Below are 21,210 nucleotides of genomic sequence, written 5' to 3'. Positions count from 1 at the left end.
GGGAAAAAAACCAATATTTTTAAACTCTACACTTCAAGGAAACTGAACACATTTATTCATCTACTTGGCAAGTCATCATTTCAGTAAAATTAAATGAATACTGATTTTTCCCCCTTTTTTTCAAATAGAACTTCTTTTAATCTTCTCACCTTCCTGATATTTTTTCACCCATGGGACAAATGATCTTCCCAACATATAGTCCGACGTCCTATTAGCCCTATAATAAGCTTTGAAAATTTCAAGGTCCCATCCCCCCTTGGGTATTCAGATACATAGTCCAAACCATTTTCCTTTGTCTCTTCATCTTCCTAATTGTTCTTTATACTATTTCATATAAAGATATAAACATGCTGTAATATATTGTAAAATCAATACTCTTATCTTGTTCTTGATGCCATATTTCACTTTTGGCCATAGTAGCATTTGACCCAACTGATCATTTCCTGATTCTCCACTTTTAGAACTGTAAACTGCACTGTTGCATTCCTAACATCATAAAGAGCTTCATCTTAGTCTTCTTTGTTGGCTACTTAAAATATTTTTAACTTCTAAAATATAGGATCCCCAGGTTATGCCCTAACATTTTCTCCTTTCTACTTCAGTCACATATTTGGTGATCTCATCCAGTATCTCTTGGTCCTAAATTCTACTAACATGCCAGCAACTCCCAAATTTATGTCTGCAGTACATATTTCTTCTCTAAATTCTAGACTAGTGAATGTGACCCATGACTTTACTTTTTCACTTGAAGAAAAACATCTCAAACATAGTATGACTAAAATTAGATCTCCAGTTTTCTATATATACACAGCTCATCTTCTCTGGCTCAGTAATTGGAAACTCTGTTTCCAGCTACTAGAGACAGGCACAGTAACCCAATCTTCAGTGCTTATCTTCTCACATGCATGTAATCATTGATCAAATCCTACTGACTCACACTCAGTATATGAACAGCACTAAACATGTCTCACCTCTTTTGTTGATATCACCCTAGTTCACACTACTCTCATTTGTCACCTGAATTATGTTATTTGATCTGTTCTTGTGCCTCTTTTATCTATAATCACATAGAAGCCCATAACAATGTAAAACTAGTCATGAACACCCAGTTAAAAAACCATCAGTAGTATTCCTTCTAACCCAGAGTAATGACTTAAGTCCAAACACATTTTTCATAATCAAGTCCCTACTTACTCTGACATAAAGACTTATTTTCACCTCTCTCTGCACCAATTGTGCCACAGTTATGATTGATCCTTAGTGAATTAAATATGCTCTTACCTTTCTTCTGCAGTTACTTTCCTCTCTGCCTGGAATTTCCCCTCTGATATATTTATCACCTACTCTCCAACTTCCTTTAAAATACCAACATTTCAGTGAATGCTTTCATGGCCAGTATGTTTAAGATTGCACCCACCAGCAATGTGTATTTCTATGTGCTACATTATTTTTCTCTATTATACCTACCGTCTTACATAATTTACTTACCAATTTTATTTTCTATCATTCTATTCTTTACTGAAAACACTGTGATGATAGGTATTTTTGTTTGCTTTCAGTTCATTTTTTTTTTATCACCAGTACTTGGCCCATAATTAAGTACTAAGTTCCATATGTACATGTTAACCTTATTTCCACAGTTAGTTTTAAGCTTGTTTCATTTATTCACCTGCATAATATATATGAGTATATATATTCTATATCAGTGTGTTTTAATCAGTTTTTGACTTTCACATTACCAACACCTTGCCATCTTTTGTTTACCAGTGTATTGTTCAGGTTTTATGTAGTTTTATAGCAGTATTATGTTTTGTATATACTAACAATAACTTTAAGACTTTTTGAGAGTTGAGTTCCATGATGATTATATTTGTCCACTTCACCTTTCCTTGACTTCAGAATATACCATTACATAGTATGTTCTTTGTGGAATGATCTGTTTCATCCCTTAGAAGCAAATTTTGCATAAGGTCACTTCTAATACACAATTTATATTCCCCCTAGAAATTAGTAAATGTCTTCCTGAAGATGAATATTTACATAACAGTCTTATTTAAATAACACTTCCCAGTGCTTTCCAAACTGATCTGTAGATAAGAATCACGTGGTTTCCTGCCTAAAGTGCAAATTCCTATCTTCCCGATTCAACCAGATGAATCCAAATTTCCAGGAAAGAAGACTTTCCCCAGTGAATCTTCTCATCTGACAGATTTGGAAAATTTAAATACATATGGAAAACAGAGCTGACTCCTCTTTCCACAATCTCCAAAGGACTGGTTTAACTTATTTATAAGAGGAGCATAGGAGTGGTCTGGGAGGTGGCACAGTGGATAAACCATTGGATTCTCAACCATGAGGTCCTGAGTTCAATCCCCAGCAGCCCATGTACCAGAGTGATATCTGATTCTTTCTCTCTCTACTATCTTTCTCATGAATAAATAAATAAGTTCTTAGAGGGAAAAAAAGGAGCACAGAAGATGGTACAGTAAGCAGCACATGAGGTTCCTAGTTCAATTTCTTGCCCCACATATGCCAGAATGATCCTTCTCTCTCTCTCTCTCTCTCTCTCTCTCTCTCTCTCTCTGTCCCTCCCTCCCCCCCTCTCGCCCTCATTGGCAAATAAATCTGATCTCTGCCAGCTGGCACAAGAGGTCAGAAGTGGGCATCTTGATTTTTTGGGAACAATGTCTTTGTGGTCATGGAAGTGAGTTTTGTGATGATTGTGCTTCTAGTTGTCAACCTGAAATCACATGACAGATATTTTTCTTCTTTCGACCACCAGGGTTATCTCTTGTGTTTAGTGCCTGCACAACTCTAACACTTGTGGCTATCATCTCTGTTTGTTTGTTTCCTTAAAGGGTGAAAGACAGGAGCTGCGTGGTGGTGTACCTGGTTGTAGCACATGCTGCAATGCAGAAGGACCCAGGTTGAAGCCCCTGGTCCCCACCTACAGGGGGTAAAGCTTCAAAAGCAGTGAGACATGTCTGCAGGTATCTTTCCATCTCTTTCCCTCTCTATCTCCCCTCCCTTCTCAAATTCTGTTTCTATCCAGAATAGATAAATAAAAATACACTAAAATAAAACAAATAAAATATTTTTAAAAGTGTGAGAGACAAAGAGAAGGAGGGACACCACTCCATCACTTATGAAGCTTCCCCCATGCAGATATTCCCATGTGGTAGTCTGGGGCTTGAACCTGGGTCCTTGCACATGGCCACATGTGTGATAGAGGATGAGATGTAGAGAAGGAGAGAGAGAGCAAGATAGAGAAACAATGAAACATCTGGAGTTCTGCTTTACTATTCATGAAACTGACCTTTACAGGTAGGGACCAAGGGTTTGAATCTCAATTCTTACACATGGTAATGTGTGGACTCTAACTGGTGAAGCCTCAATTTTGTTTTAATTACACAAGCAACATATATCTTGCTCTCAATGTTTCATTCTTGGATACACCAAATTCTGGTCTATTATTGTTGCTGTACTTTCATATTCAGGTGACTATAAAAAAACAAATCTTTGGAAAGTAAGTCAGAAATGAAGGGAACAATTCATTTCTGACATGTCCTAAATATTTCATCCCTCATCCATGATTGAAATACTAAAACTATGCAGCCCTTGATAAGACTGTAATTCTACAAATACTCTTTACAATATAGAGTTATAAGTTCTTAATATTTGTATTTCTCCAAATCCATTATTATCAAGGGTAGGCATACCTACTATTTGTATTTCAACCAGTTAATTATCTTACCATTAAACCTATTTTGTATATGCAATGGTTACTTAATAAATGTAACATCCATATAGATAGAATGCATTATGTTTTTTATGTTACACCAACATATACACTGAAAACTTAAAGTAAATACATGAGAGAAAATTAAGGAGTTATACGATAGTTTTATAGTCACAGCTCTTCAATTTTGAACTTACCTGATATAGATAGTAAGACTCTTTGAACCTTTTCTGAATATTTGTACTCATCCATCAATTTCATCAGAAATACTGATTAGATTGGCTTGAAAAATGAGCTGTCTTTAGAGACTTATAAATATTTATCCTCTAACTTTTTATATTATCATAATGCTTATATCTATGCATATGGTGTACTCATAGATCTTTGGAAGTTATCTTTGACATTTGATTTATTAAATAATGAACACAGGACTTACAGGGTATGTAGTAATAAAAAACACGTGCGCACAAACACACAGTGTTTTGTCCTTAAGAACTATAATTTATCTCTTGCTATAAAATAATACAAGGAAGAATTTATTTATAAAGGAAAATATGCACTTAAAATTGAACTACTAATTGTATAACTAGAGTGTCGAACAGCAGCAGTACATATTCTTAGTGATGGCAAAGAGAAGAAAACAGAAAATAACAACCTCAGCAACTACAACTACAACTACAGCAACTACAACTACAACTACAGCAAGAAGACACATAGATTTGTGTTAGAGTGTAGTTTGATGACTCAGTTAATGATAGTGAAAATGAAATAGGCCTCCTAACAAATTTTCAAGGAAATTGTTAACAAGCAGAAAAATATTTATTGTTAATAATACTAAATTCCTTTTGTGTAATGAAGTTAGTATATTTGAATTATCAAATACTTACTTGAAATGTCATAGTAATTTTAGTAAATTTAGTTCAAGTAATGTATGCTTTATTCCATTGCATCATAAAATAGCATGCTGGATCTTGAATATAATTTTACAGAATATTTTACTATTGGAATCATGTCTTTATAGTTATTCTGCAATACCATGTACGAATCTTAGATCCTGGGGACGTGTTGGGCATTAGCACAGTGGGTGAAGCACACATGGTGTGAAGCACAAGGACTGGTATAAGTATTCCCGTTCAAGCCCCCGGAAACAGGTGAAACAGGTCTGCAGGTATCTGTCTTTCTCTCCCCCTCTCTGTCTCCCCTCCTTGCTCGATTTCTCTCTGTACTATCAACAACAGCAATGGCAACAATAATAACCCTAGAGGCAAAAAAAAAAAAAGAATCTTAGAGTCTGTCCAAGCTAATTTGCACTAGATAGTTGACTCATTCATCATCTTAGGTGATGTTAGTTAGAAAGGAAGAGATTGGGGCCAGATGGTGGCACACCTGGTTAAACTCACAAGGACCGCTTTTCAAGCACCTGGTCCCACCCCCCCCAAAAGGGGGAAAGCTTCAAGAGTGATGAAGTAGGTCTCCAGGTGTCTCTCTGTCTCTTTCTCTCCCTCCCTTCTCAATTTCTCTCTGTCTATATCCAATAAATAAATGTTAAAAATCATTTTAATAAAAAGATCACACAAAAACCCATATGTATACATGCATGTATGTATATGCAAGCTGAAAATGCACACACATGCATATATTACCTGCTCAATTCTTCTTCTAGCGTTTGCCACCTGCTCAATAAAAGACAGAAATAGAAGCCAGAAATGTCAGCATGGAACAAGAGGCCTATCCCAGGATAGCTACCACTACAGGCGATTTTGCCAACCTGAAGAATCTCAGATCATGTCGAGATGGTTCTACATATCAGGCTTACACAACAACAAACTAACTTGGACAGTCCATCTATCTATTAAAGAAATGTTATGGGGTGGAGTCTGGCGGTAGCACAGCTGGTTAAGCTCATTTTGCGTGAAGTTCAAGGACTGGCCTAAGGTTCCTTGTTCAAGCCCCCGGCTCCACACCTGCAGGGTAGTCGCTTCACAGGCGATGAAGCAGGTCTGCAGGTGTCTGTCTTTCTCTCCCCCTCTCTGTCTTCCCCTCCTCTCTCTATTTCTCTCTGTTCTATCCAACAACGACACCAATAACAACAATAATAACTACAACAATAATAAAACAACAAGGGCAACAAAAGGTAATAAATAAATAAATAAATGGAATAAAATAAAAAAGAAATGTTGTGGGGTTGGGAAAGGAAATGGTCTAAGGGATTTTGATGGAGGGTGGTGGAAGGAAATGAAGCAGGTTGTGCTCTAGTCTTTCAGGAATTTGTAAAATCTACTGAGTAACTCTAGTGTTAATAGTGCGCAGATAATTTTGGAGGGTTAGATTAAAATAAAGTTTTCTTTATCTTTCTACTCAATCATTTATTTTGAATTTACAACTAATATTATAGAAAGAGCTTAGAGACATTCTGCTAGTATTTTTTCAGATATATATCTTTATTTTTTAAAACCTCTATCCTAAACATAAAGTTTATATTTCTATTCACTTTCTAGAACTATCCATCTGGAAATACCATATGAAAAAGCGAAGCAAAAAAATGTTAAAATAAAATAGATCACCTCCCTCCCTTTCCCACATTTTGAAACCTCTTTCTGCTTTCATCTTGCCTACAGACTGACATTTTCTCAATCAGTAGTAACATTTTGGTCTCTCAGAATAGTGACCATGTAATTTCCTCTCTAGTATCTCACTGACAGTCTTTGTGCATGTCTATTAAGATTTACTTCCTGAACTATCTTAATTCTCTCCTGAATAGTTCTCTTTCTTTCTTATGAACCCTTTATACATGGCTTCATATTAGAAAATAGGACCCTGTCTCTCAAATGCACATTAGAGCACGTCCTTAACCTAATCTGGACTAGTCTTCTGTAGTTCGCCATTAGTCTTAAGGTAAAGTAAAGCACACCAAGAAAATTGTTGTATGATCTTGTCCCTCTAAACACATCTTACCACATAAACCCATTGCTATTTCCCATGTGTGAGTTCTATACACTTCTGGGTTCATACACCATGCTCTAGTTCCTAGTTTACTCACCCCCTATATTTTAAAACCCAGATCTTAAGGACTCAAACTATCTCATATCATTCCTTAGAAACAGTTGTATATGCATTTGTGTGTTCTTGAGGGAAAATAAAAGATTTCTGAGGATCTTCCTAGCTGACCACCATAATGTGCTTTTCCTAAAAACAAACAAATAAATAAATACACAATAGAATTTTCTTACTACACAAAACTGTACCATGCAAAAGGCAAAAAATTTAAACACCATTAATCCTTGTGTTTTCACAGCTGAGATCACTCACTCACTTGTCTTTCTGCAGGCTCACATCACAATATTTAGTGTATTCTCTTGACTACAAAACAAGCTTCCTCAAATGATGAAGACTATGAGAAGATGGATTTACTATGTTAGTATGGCCAATTACCAGCACACAAGATCCAAAAAGTGAGAGATTTTCTTTTCTCCAACTCTAATTAGAAAATGCCTTGCCCTATGCTCACCCCTGGATCTATCTCTGTGTTCAGAGTTGAAGATTGTGTTCTAGGATTGATCATTCTTTACACACTTCCTTCCAGTAATGAGACCCAAATTTTAAGACATCTTCTATGCCTATTGCAGGTAGAGAAACTATGATTTCCCTGGTAAATACCAGACAACACTTTGACTACCCTGGGATGAGGACATGGGCTCTGTCACCAGAAATGGGCTTGGATTGAAAGTTCAATGTAAAACAAATGAACAATGAAAACAAAACAGTACAATAAAAACTAAAGATCGTGATGGTCTCTGAACTCTTACTTGCTAAATTAGCCAGCTTTAAAGTAACTGATTTGAGTAACAGCTCCAAAGCATAACCTTAATCATGATAACAATTCACCCTTGCCTTGCAATGCTTCCATGAAGACTACCAAATAAAACTCGTAACCCTAGTAATTTATTAAGCCTCCTCCTGTAGTAACATAAGTTAAAATGAATTGTGATCACCAGTAACATGTATTTTCTTCTGAAAATTCTATTTGGTTAACACAAATAAATTTATAAAAGTACTGGTTACTAAAGAAAGAGAACCCTTGACCAAAGTTTTCAAGGGAGGGGATGGGATACGGAACTCTGTGGAATTGTACCCCTCTTATCCTATAGTCTTGTCGATATATTTTTATTTCATAAGTAAATTTTAAAAAGAAAAATATATACTATTTCTAATGTAATAGATGGATTTTCATAAAATAAATTCAATGAACTGGTATGATGCCATAGTCCTTTCTACCCTGTGAAATTCTGAATATCATCTTTCTTGTTGGACAAGTGTCTGTCAGATACTAGCAATATTTCTATCATCTGACAAGCTGTTGTTTATATCTCAGTTATTTATTTTTTTCTCTCAGTTATTTTGTATTCAAGCTTTTAAAGGTGATAAAGGAATCACAGTTGACACTAATTTGAGTAATTTTACACAAGAACTACTTGCTTTAACAAGATGGTCAAGAAACCAACAATTATATGTGTCCAAGTGTCAGGGAAACAATAACTTTTTCTGATATCAAAAAACACTCTTGCTCCAATTCCACCTGTAGAACAATTGTGTGAAGAATTAATTTACACACAAAAGATTTGCACAAAGGAGGCAATGTGTAAGGGTTTCATTCAAAAAGCCGAAACATTTACACTAAATCTATAATTATTGAGTGTTCAGTATTTCTTGAAAAGATCATGGTCTTTGCTAAAAAGGGCTGCCTAAGGGAAAAAGAACATTAAAAAGGGGGTGAGTTTTCTGAGGTAACAGTGTTTCAACTGTGCTATTTGAGACCTCTGGGAGGATTTATGTTCTAGGACAGATTCAAAAGGCCAGCTAGGATTTGAGATTAAAAGGTCAGTCTTCATAGTGAGAGAAACTTGGCTTTAAGTCCTGATTCAACAAGAAATCAATCCATTGTTTAGTTTGTTAACTACAATTAAAGGATTTGTTGCCATTTTATAAAGACAAACTATAGAAGTATTAACAGAACACCTTGTCTTCCTAGAGTTATTTTCTTTTTAGGACTTCAAGTCTCAATTCTACTAGTGAATCACATACAGCAGATGGTCCTGACAATTGTCATGTCAGGTGGAGACATATTTTCCATTTTGTTTGAATGTTGCTATTAGCTTCACTTGATGTTTGTCTCCAATCTACCATGAAGTCCATAACCTGATATTTTTATGCCGATCTAGATAGTGCAGAGTGGATATACCCATTGTTGATACAACTAACAGGAACACTGTCTCCCTTTTCCTCATGCTTCCACTTGGGAAGATGACTTGCATTCTGAACCATACTTGGTTCACTGCTAAACAGAGGAGAACACTTCTACTAGGTACAACACTTAATTTGTGAGACTCTACCCTCCTCCTTCGTGTGTATGTGTATGTGTGTGTCTGAGAGAAAGATAGAAACAGAGAGGGGGGGGAAGAGAGGGGCACAGTGGCCTATGTAATCTCTCTGTGATTTAGGTGAACCATTTTATAATGGGCTCTGCCTGTGTGGGAAAGTTTTGGATTCCATAAACCACATTTCTAAATTATGTTTAATACCAGCAATAATATGAACCATTTTATAATGGGCTCTGCCTGTGTGGGAAAGTTTTGGATTCCATAAACCACATTTCTAAATTATGTTTAATACCAGCAATAATATGAACCATTTTATAATGGGCTCTGCCTGTGTGGGAAAGTTTTGGATTAAATAAACCACATTTCTAAATTATGTTTAATACTAGTAATAATATGACCTTTAAATCTTTATCTCTTGTACTTGTAAGTATTAAGTAATTAAGGACACACACACACAAGCACACACCGTGAGTCAGTAGGTCTCCTTGGAACCAACATTGAGACATAGGTACAAACTTGGAGAAATATACAAGGAGTGGAATTTGGGGGCCAAATGACTGGCACAATTGGGACTTTGGCTTAGAGATTAGCTTAAGTGAAATCAGTCTAAAGCAGTTTTAACCTCAGTCATTTACAAGATTCTGTTGTCCCAGGAAGCTAAATTTTTACAAATATAGAGGTGATTTCTAACTTGTAAAACCTAGACAGAGGTGTAGAAATTAGAATTCGGTAAATATATTCATTGCAGAATTTCAAAACAGACAAAAACCAGCAGATGTAATTATGGTGATCACAAGTTCATGGTTATTTGTATCTGATATAGGTTTCAGTGGTGTCAGGCTATGGAAACAGGGTTCCTTAAGTCTGAGAAGCAGGAAACCAAGTGAAGAGATGCAAGAATTAACAAGTATATATATATATATATATATATATATATATATATATATATATATATGATTTCTAATACAATAATATGTATAACATTTCTAGGGAAAGTTATTTTGCAACAAGCGTAGTCTTGATTACTATTTTATTGGTTTGTTTGTCTGAGCAAAAAAGAAAGACAGCTTAGGAAACTGGGATAAAGTGCAGAAAAACTTGAAATCTCTGCCATATAGAACACTAGAGGTTGAAGTATATTAGTATATATTATTATTGAACATATTATTATATGTTATTGTCAGAAAGAGATAAGTTACATTGGATGAACTGCTCTAAATTCTGTTCTCTTTCACATTGTTTTAAATCACACCTAGGGTGAAGATAAAGAAAATTTTGCAGTTTATCTCCATAATTCTTTTTTTAAAAAACACTTAAAAGGTAAAATCATATTTGGAGATCCAGGTAAACATTTGGAAAACTCCCAGAAGATGGGAAGAAAAATTGGCTAGGCTTTCTTAAAATGGTTGTCACATCACGGAACTTTTCTGAACTCAAAGAAGGAAGGTACCAAACAGAGAATACAAATGAAGAGAAACTCAGTTTGTATGCCCAACAGTAAGCTGACATGGTATATATAATGACACGAAACCACAAAGTTGGAAGAGTTCTTTCTGATGTGACCAAGTCTTGACTGGGGAGGTGAGTCTAGCCTCACTGCATCACATTCTATGGAAAAACTGTAGGTTAAGAGGCATCAAACAGAGACCACAGGAAGAAGATCCACACAGTGGTCCAGACATGCATGGTCTGAGATAAAAGGATAGGACAGGAAGACTGTTCAAACAGCCAAGTGATGACAAATGGTTCTGCAGTTCCATTAGATGAAACAGTCAACAATCTGATGATATTAATGTGGCCAACATGCTCAGAAAGAATGGACTCTCCACAAGTGAGTCTCATTCTTTCTCAGACCAATTCATGAGCTGGAAACTATTTTCTGCACAAGCAAAATCAAATGAGAGAGAGAAAGTCCCAAACCAAAGTAGATAGCCAGGTTGGAAAATCTTGTCCAAAATGATCTATGATGCTTGGTAGAATTTTTTTTTTACTTCTTTTCTTTGAATACAGGTGCATTTATTAAATGATGACTTGTTTCCTGTGGTTTCTGAGAAGTTTAACAAGTCTAAACAGCAGGGTTGAAAAGGGAGTCCTGAGTGCTGCTTTTCGCGTGTCCAAGTTCTGGAAGCACCAATCACTGGCATCTGCTTAGGTTCAAGGAGTTGTCTTGGGGCAAGAGGAAAGAATCTTTGCCAGAGTGGGGAGAGGGCGGCTTCCTCCACAGCCTGCTGTCAGCCTCCAGACCTCTGCCCTAGGAGGGAGGAGGCAATGCAGAGGTGAGCTGGCTCTGGCCTGGCTGGGTCCACCTGACAGTCTGCTGCTTTCAGAGACAGGGAAGGGAGCTGGTAGTCTCCAGTTAGGGAGAGAGGGCCATATCAGTTTCAGCTGGGGGAAGGAACAAAACAAGAAGTTACAGATAAAGCAGTTCCTGCAGGGCGCCTCGGCAAAGAATGGCACACTAGTTCACCCTATGACACAGAGAGTAACCAACCTGAGCAAGTGTCTGGAGAGACAGAGTCTGCTAGATTCTCACTCTCACTGCTTCCACTTCACTCCCTGCTGACGACCCAGCAAATATCTGCGCTGGTTGTAATAGCCAGCCCCTCGCGGTAAATTGCTGCACTGTGAGGTCATCAGAGTGAAGCTAGTCTGAGGCTCAGAGTCCGTTAGTGTCAATGGCTGTCAATGGCAGGTTTCTAGGAGCTCGAGGTGGTAGCAGATGTCTTGTCCAGGGCTGGGCTTAGCAACACTGCAGTCAACGGACCTCGCGGAGGAGCCCCTCCCTCCAGGAAACTTGCAGGCTCTGCTGTGGGGACTCTGGCTGTGTAGGTTCTGGCCACAAAGACTGTGGTGCCGCTCCCAGTCCTTGTGCTGACAGAAAGAACCGCAGTATTTTGCAATATTGCAGCCACTGCAAGTTTCGCTGGCTTTTCGGCTGCAGTTCTAGCAATTCTCCATTGACTCTTCTTGCTCATTTATGATGAGGAAGCCATCTTCTGCAGCCTGCCGTTTGACATCTGCTATGGTCTGCTCCTATCTCCCTAATTCTAAGTGCATTGCTGAACCAGATAGTCTCAGATATGTTCATCAAACTAAGAATGTGCCACGCTTTTAGATTTAAGGTACTGGCAGTCAAGAATTTTACCCATAGAAAAGTAAACGGAAAAATACTCCATATATTTCCAGGGAGTGACACCACCAGGATGGACAACAGGCAGTTCTGTGTTCTCTCTCTCTCACTAATTCAACAGCAACACACTCTAAGAGGATCTAAGCAAATATGAAACTAGCAACACTGAACCAGTAGAAAAAACAAGGATACCAGGAGCCAGGCAGTGGCGTACTGGGTTAAGCGCCCATAGTAGGAAGCACAAGGACCTGCTCAAGGATCCTGGTTTGGACCTCCGATTCCCCATCTGAAGGGGGGTCGCTTCACAAGCAATGAAACAGGTCTGCAGGTGTCTTTCTTTCTCCCTCTCTATGTCCCCTTCCTCCCTCGATTTCTCTCTGTCCTATCCAAAAAAAAAAAAAAAAAAAGCCACTAGGAGCAGTAGATTCCTAATTTCCTAATGTAGACACCAGCCCCAGTGACAAAACTGTAGGAAAAAAAAAAGGCCATATTCTCTCTGAAAATCTGTGCCCTCAGCACTGGTACCCTATGCTTTGGCTCCAGTTCCCAGCTTCCTAGGGGGCAGTGAGAGAGGTTGGCAGAGCTGTATTGCATAGATAGCATGCCAGTTGTTTTTGGGTGCTGACAAAAGGACTGACTGGAAATTCTCAAAGAATTTGAGATGGGGCTACACCCTAGCCCCCAGTATGGTAGAGAATAATGTGGCAGCTAGAATTAGCATGCAGGCACTCATCACAGCTCTTTATGTCTCAGTGCAGATCAAGAGGTAATATACCTAATATCCCAGCGAGGAGCAAAGAAGTTGGACTACATATACTGCACCTCAAGATTCCCACGTGCTATTTGATGAGTCCTGTCTTGCTTGTCTCAGCGAGTGGAAGGGTTCAGCATTTAGTATTCCCCTGGAAGATGTCAAGAATATACATTTGGGGCAAGGGAGAGAGCATAATAGTTATGCAAAAGACATTCATACCTGAGGTTCTGAAGCTCCAGGTTCAATTCCCAACATCACCATAAACCAGAGCTCAGCAGTGCTCTGGCATCTCTCTCTTTAAAATAAATGAATAAATAAATAAATAAATAAATATTTGGAAAAGGATTGTATCTTCAACATTGGCATTAGGAAAACTTTTACATAGTCACATGTAAAAGTATAAAGTTGGACCTTTATCTCACATTACACACAGAAATTAATCAAAATAAGCTAAAGTTATAAAAACCAGACCTAAAACTATAAAAGTTGTAATATTGTGGTCAGAACTCAGAGCACCAATATTGAATGAGACAAGCCAAAAAGAGAATGACCAATATCAAATGGTCTCACTTAAGTGAGAAATTAAGATCAAAGAACAACAAGGGAAAACAAGTTGAAACTTGGACTGAGTGTGGCATATTGCAGCAAAGCAAAGGACTCTGGGGAAGGAGGGGAGGGAACAGGATGAAGGGACAATGGTATCCTGTCGTGTCTCCTAGATGTCAAAGGGAGATGTCAGGCTGTGCCTATGTGTTAAAGGTTATACTGCAAACCATTACCCCCCAATATATTTTTAATGGAGTGACTCCAAAGCTAGTTGTCTATATTTTCTTTGGTCTCAGTGTCATACATATTCCATTTACTAAACTTACAGGAATATCAGGCTCAGAAATAGCATTTTAAAGGGGGAAAAAACAAAATGTTACATGTTAGCAAATGAAAACAACAACAACAAGAAGCCCCAGTCAAAAACAGGGAAAAGCTTTCAAGGATCTGTCATGACAGTCATTTCATGCTTGTAACATCATAAGCACAGAAAATAAAAGCAAAAAATAGACATATTGGACAAAATCAGACTAGAGATTTCTTCTTTGTCAAATAAACAATGAATAGAGTAAAAAGACAACATAATCAAGGGCTAGGCAGGGGCACACATATTACCATGCACAAGGACCCAGGTTCAAGCCCCTGCTCCCTACTTACAGGGGCTACTTCACAAGCAGTGAAGCAGGTCTATAGGTGTTTCTCTTTCTATCTACTTCCCCTCTGGGGAGGGAGAGGGAGGGTGGGTAGGAAGAAAACTCTGGGGCCTATTATAAAATGAAATTGTATGCATAAGTCAATGTTACATTGTAAATTACCAATGCCTTAATAAAAAATAACAATAACAAAAACAAAAGTGGCACATATATAAAATAAAACATTTATATTGTGTTATTTTCTATTAAGTAATTTTTTTATTTATAAAAAGGAAACACTGACAAAGCTATAGGATAAGAGGGGTATAACTCCACACAATTTCCACCACCAGAACTCTGTGTCCCATCCCATCCTTTGATAGCTTTCCTATTCTTATCCCTCTGGGAGTATGGACCGAGGGTCATTATGGGGTACAGAAGGTAGAAGGTCTGGCTTCTGTAATTGCTTCCCCACTGAATATGGGCGTTGATAGGTCAATCCATACTCCAAGCCTGTCTCTCTCTCTCTCCCTAGTGGGGGTGGGCTTCTGGGGAATCAGAGCTCCAGGACACATTGGTGGAGTTTTCTTTCCAGGGAAGTCTGACTGGCATAATGCTAGCATCTGGAACCTGGTGGCTGAAAAGAGAGTTAACACATAAAGGCAAACAAATTGTTGACTAATCATGAACCTAAAGGCTGGAATAGTACAGATGAAGAGTTGGGGGGGTTCCATTTTGTAGATAGCTAGTAGGTATATTTTAGTTATATTCCAAAGGGGCTATGGCTATACTAGTTTTTTTTTTATAGAAAGATTTGCGGGAGTCGGTCTGTAGCGCAGCAGGTTAAGTGCAGGTGGCATAAAGCGTAAGGACTGGCATAAGGATCTGGTTCAAGCCCCTTGCTCCCCACCTGCAGGGGAGTCACTTCACAGGCAGTGAAGCAGGTCTGCAGGTGTCTATCTTTCTCTCCCCTTCTCTGTCTTCCCTTCCTTGCTCCATCCTATCCAACAACAATGACAACAATAATAACCACAACAATAAAACAACAAAGGCAACAAAAGGGAATAAATAAATAAAATAAATATTTTAAAAAAAAGATTCACTGCACATATATTTTAAATGGAGGGGGTAGGGCAGGCTGCCAGGAGTTGTGGATTCATCATTCAGGCACTGAGCCCCATGATAGCCCCAATAGCAGTAAATAATAATAATAATACTCAGTTATCTGTACAGGAAAATGTTGACATTATAGAGAATGGGCAAGAGTGAGATCAAGTGAAAAGCGAGAACATGGACATCTATACAGGTAGAAGAACAGAGAGATCATGCCAGATTTTTGCATGAGTTTTAAACTGATTTCAAACTCAGACCCTATGAAAAGTTGTAACTTACTGTTCAGCTCTGTAAGATATAAGCATTTATTATAAGTATAGACACTATATATAGTATTTATATATAAGTATATATACATATATATTATTCATATATAAGTATTATATATATAATATTTAATATAGAGGGCCAGGTAGTAGTGCAGTGGTTTAAGCACAAATGGTGCAAAGCACAGGGACAGGTGCAAGGGACCCCAGTTCGAGCCCCTGGCTCCCCACCTTACAGGAGGGAGTGAGTCACTTGACAGGCAGTGAGGCAGGTCTGCTGGTTGGTGTCTTTCTCTCCCCGTCTTCCCCTCCTCTTTTGATTTCTCTTCATAGACAGTGAAGCAGATCTTCTGGTGTCTTTCTCTCCACCTGTCTTCCCCATCTCTTTCGATTTCTCTCTGTTCTTTGATCCAACAACAACAGCAATAGCAATAGTAACAACAAGGGCAATAAAATGGGGAAAATGGCTCCTAGGAGCAGTGGATTTGTACTGCAGGAACTGAGCCCCATCAATAATCTTGGAGGTAAATAAATAAATAAAATATAGGGGGTCGGGCATTGGCTCAGTGGGTTAAGTGCATGTGGCGCAAAGCTCAAGAACCCACGTGAGGATCACGGTTCGAGCCCCCGGCTGGCTCCCCACCTGCAGGGGAGTCGCTTCACAGGCTGTGAAGCAGGTGTGCAGGTGTCTATCTTTCTCTCCCCCTCTCTGTCTTCCCCTCCTCTCTCCATTTCTCTCTGTCCTATCCAACAACGAACAACATCAACAATGGCAATAATAATAACCACAACGAGGCTACAACAACAAGGGCAACAAAAGGGGGAAAAATGGCCTCCAGGAGCGGTGGATTCATGGTGCAGGCACCAAGCCCTGCAATAACCCTGGAGGGAAATAAGTAAATAAATAAATAAAATAAATAAAATCCTCTATGTAAAATTCAAAACCATTTTCAATGTGCATCTACCCTGTCTTCCTAACTCTCTTTTTCACCAGAGCACTGTTCAGCTCTGGTTTATGGTGGTACAGTGGATTGCACTTGAGACCTTGGAACCTCAGGCATGAGTTTTTTTTTTTTCTTTGCATAACCATTTTGCTACCTCCCCAGCACCCAAACTTTTTTTTTGTCTTTATTCTCCAGTATTTCTTTGGAATATACCAGTTATCCAACACTAGACTAGTATAGCGAAATAGAATGTTGCAGTCATCTGCTGTCTTCCACAGTAAAGATTTATTATCTTGATGGAAAGGCAAGGACCAGACAATCTCCATGGTTAGTTTTTAATTAGAATTGTAAAGAGATTTGGGGGGATTTACAACTTTTCCAAGGTCATGTTACAAAGGAGGTAGTCAAATCTTCTGTATCAAAGAGTGGTGCCCTGAGGAAATAAGGGTTAATCTTAGTTCTAAAAGAAGAGTAGGCCTTCACTGGAAAGATAAAGAAGCTTTAAAGGCATAAGGATAAAGATCATTTTAAGCAGAAAAAAAAACATATGAGAAGCTCTTTTGCTAGTCAGAAGTAGATACCATACACTTGAAGATGTAAAACATACTTAATGCTGTAAAGTGAGATCTCAAGAGAATCATCAACAGTTTCAAGTCAAGATTAAAGCCAACAAGAGCAAGCTGAGTTGTAACTCTATTGAATATGGGTAGAAATATGAAGATAAGTTCTGAGGCTAGAAGTGAATATACAATGGCTTTAAAGAGATTTTTAGGGTTTCTATTGTAGGTGGAAATAAGAACGAAACTGGAAATTTTGACAGGAGGTTGGCATTTTATGGCCATGACCTTCATTAAGAGCAACCAGAAATGACTGAATATTTTTAAGTTGGGTAGGATAGTATCCTACTTACATTTTGTTAGTTTATCTTTAATACCAACATGAATTAGAAGATAATTCACCTGGTAAAGTGCTCTTCTTACCCTACACAAGCCCTGATACTACATGGGAGCATCACAGCATCAGGAGAATTCTATGGGTAATAGAGTACTACTGTGATCTCTCTCTCTCTCTCTCTCTCTCTCTCTCTCTCTCTCTCTCTCTCTCCCTATTTCCCTCTATAGCAGAAATAAGAAGAATGTGAAAGTTGACCTAGGGCAATGCTGTTATGTGTGAGACTTTAGTGTCTAGACCTAGAAAAATAACTCAACAACATAAAAAGACGAGAATGGATATAAAGTGAAGAATGACTGCCAGGGAACCAGCATGGACAGAGAAGGAACAGGTGGAAACTTGTTCTTTCTCATGTTCCCTCTCTGTTCCTCCAAGGAACATGCCTCACTCTTTGTTCCTATATTGCCTCATCCAAGCCCTTTTCATATTTCTAGAGAACAAAATACCATTTTCCCTCCACTGTCCAAATAACACATCCATATCCTATCCATAAATGGAACTCAAGATGATTCCAAGTGACATCTCCTCTAGAAGTTAGTATCTTGATACAATTGCAATTAGAACCTTTTTTTGGTAACACTTGTCACATTTAAGTTTATCTTATTATGCTTTAGCTACAAAAAAACTTTCCCAGACCCAATATTTTTGAGGATATTTATCATATCCATCTCTGTTTATCCTCTAACATCTATGACAGTGGCTTACAAATAGCAGATGGTGGTTTTTTTTTTTAAAGCACCTATAGCCATCTATCACACAGAAATCCTTAATGCATAATTTTGGAGAGAGTTGGGATGCTCAGTAGAAAAACCCAAATAGGGTGTTCAGCAGAGAACCAGAACCGTCTCCTGCATAAATTGTTTCATTATTCCTTTTCTGGGCTGTCAACACCACTTGATTCACATAGTCAGACCTGGTTTCTAGAGATTTCTAGAACAATCAGAGAATTAGTACTTGTTTCTCTGATTAAGAAATGAATGCAAGCTTTTTATGTTTTACTGTCAGTTAATAAATGCTGCATGTATGGTTGGCAGATGTGATTAATAAAATCCATCAGGGAAACAAAGAATATAAATAATTGCTTTGTGAAATGGAAAAGGCTAATTGCTAGAGGCAATCACTGAGAACTGTTGTGCTTGAAGGCACAGCACCAACTATGTAACTGCTTAGTGCTCTTCCTTTTTGTTTTTATAGGAGTGACAGCCAGTGATTTCTTGTTAGTCCATAGTTTTTATTTGTACTTTATACCTGCTGCTTTGGAATATGATAATTAAATTGTTCAATCTACACTGAAACTCCTTTAAAACTATTATAGCTCTGTTTAGTTAAAAAGAGTAAAAATGACAGGTCACATGCTATCTGTTTTACATTGAACAACTTCCTCACCATGATACATATCTCAATTCATGAATATATAATAAACAAAAACCAGCTCAATTTCCTTAACTCCTTTTCTGGAGAGGGTGGGCTGGTGAGATAGCATAATGGCTAAGCAAACAACCTTCATGCCTAAGGTTCTGAGCTCAGAGGTTGAATCCAAAGAAGCACTTAAAGCCAGAGTTAAGCAGAGCTCTGGTTTTAAAAAAAGGGGGGGAAATTAGGGGCAGGCAGTGGTGCACCTGGTTAAATGCACATATCATCACTGAGAGGGCAATCTCCTTATATACTTGTGTCTTTTTCTCAAAAATAATTTATCAGACACCATGCATAGGTTTCAGACTCCTAAATAAAGTACAATATATCTCTAGGTTTGTTGATATCTTTCCAGTCCTGTGGGTGTCACCCAGGCAACAGAATTTTAGGAAGACTAAACATAGTATATGAAAAGCAGATGGAAATTGAGATGTTGACCAAGTGAACAGTGGAAGTAAAAATGAGAAAAATGGCAGGTCTCACATAGATGTTTCTCACCTACTGATCCTGCAAGAAGCAAATAGTGAAAATCCACAGGTGATAAACCCACTCGGAAGAGGAAGAGCTGGTGGTAAACTGTGGGCTTGCCACGTAGGCCTTTTGGGACATTTGAGAGTGAAAAGTGACGCGAGGGGGATGGGCAGTAGCGCAGTAGGTTAAGCGCAAGTGGTGCGAAGCTCAAGAACCAGTGTAAGGATCCAGGTACGAGCTTGGGCTCCCCACCTGAAAGGGGGACGCTTCACAGGTGGTGCCTGCAAGTGTTTATCTGTCTTCCCCTCCTCTCTCGATTTCTCTCTGTCATATCCAACAACAACAACATCAATGGTAACTATAAAGACAATGACAAGGGCAACAAAATGGGAAAAAATGGCCTCCAGGAGCAGTGGATTCGTGGTGCAGGCACTGAGCCCCAGCAATAATTCTGGAGGCAAAAAAAAAAAAGTGAGGGTGGTCATTGTTTAGTGTATACTAAATAATGACCACCCTCACTCTTTTTAAAATATATATAAATTTCCACTTAACCTAGAGTGAAAAAAGAATTTAATCAAATCCTGTATTGTCTATTTCCTCAGACAATTATTAGGTTGCCAGGGGAACTATATACCTAAAATATATAGAAAGTGAGAAGCTAACCTAAATCTTGTTATTTTTAATTTTTATTTATTTATTTACTTTTGTTGCCCTTGTTTTATTGTTGTAGTTATTGATGTCGTTGTTGGATAGGACAGAGAGAAATGGAGAAAGGAGGGGAAGACAGAAAGCAGGAGAGAAAGACAGACACCTGCAGACCTGTTTCACCGCTTGTGAAGCAACTCCCTGCAGGTGGGGAGTTGAACCGGTATCCTTAAGCCAGGGAGCTGGGGGCTGGAACCAGGATCCTCACGCTGGTCCTTGCACTTTGCACCACCTGCGCTTAACCTGCTGAACTACCGACCGGCTCCCCCTAAATCTTCTTATTAGCTGTGTGAGCCTCCCAAAGTATTTCCCATGGTAGAACTACGATGAAATTTGATTGGAAATCTCAATTCAATTTTGAGGCTTAATCCTAAAGCTGAATCACAGAATTTTACCATTTTATGGCCAATGACATAGGACAGAACATACAATGAGGGCCAGAGAGTGGCGCAACTGGCTGAGTGTATATGTGATAATGCTCAAGGACCCAAGGTCTAACCCCCAGTATCCACCTGCAGGGTTCAGAAAGCTTTGTGAGTGTTAAAGCAGGGCTGCGGGTGTCTCTCTGTCTCTTTCCATCTCTATCTCTCCCTTCCTCTTCTGGCTGTTTCCATCTAAGAAATAAAGATAATAAAAACTTTTTTTAAAAGAACATACAACAATGAATTTTAGATTGAAACAGATTAGAAACAGGTCCTAAGTGTACGTGTGTGTGGTCGGGGGTGGTGGTGGTATTGATGCTAGTTTGCCTTAAAACAATGCATGGAAGAAAGGACAAGTATGAGGAGTCAGATAGTGGCATATCCAGTTGAGCACACATGTTCTCATACACAAGGACTGAATTTCAATCCCCTGGTCCTCACCTGCAAAGAAGCTTCACAAGCAATGAAACAGTGCTACAGGTTTCTCTCTCCCTCTCCCTCTCCCTCTCTCTATCTCCCTACCTCTCTCCCTTCCTTCTCAGTCTCTCTCTGTCTCTATCCAATAAAAAGTAAAATATTAAAAGAAAAGAAGGTAAACATAGATACAAGACATTTTTAACACAATAATTTCCTGCACTTACAAAATAAAGTCTCATTCCATCTTGCACTCAACCAATAGTGTTAGGAGTTTATAGTCTTGGAGTAGAGGTGCCCTTTCCTTCACTGTACATAGTATTAAATTTGGA

Source organism: Erinaceus europaeus, chromosome 3 (assembly GCF_950295315.1).
Source record: "Erinaceus europaeus chromosome 3, mEriEur2.1, whole genome shotgun sequence".
NCBI lineage: Eukaryota > Metazoa > Chordata > Mammalia > Eulipotyphla > Erinaceidae > Erinaceus > Erinaceus europaeus.
The sequence above is the reverse complement of the archived record's forward strand: the minus strand, read 5'-3'. Positions refer to the sequence as shown.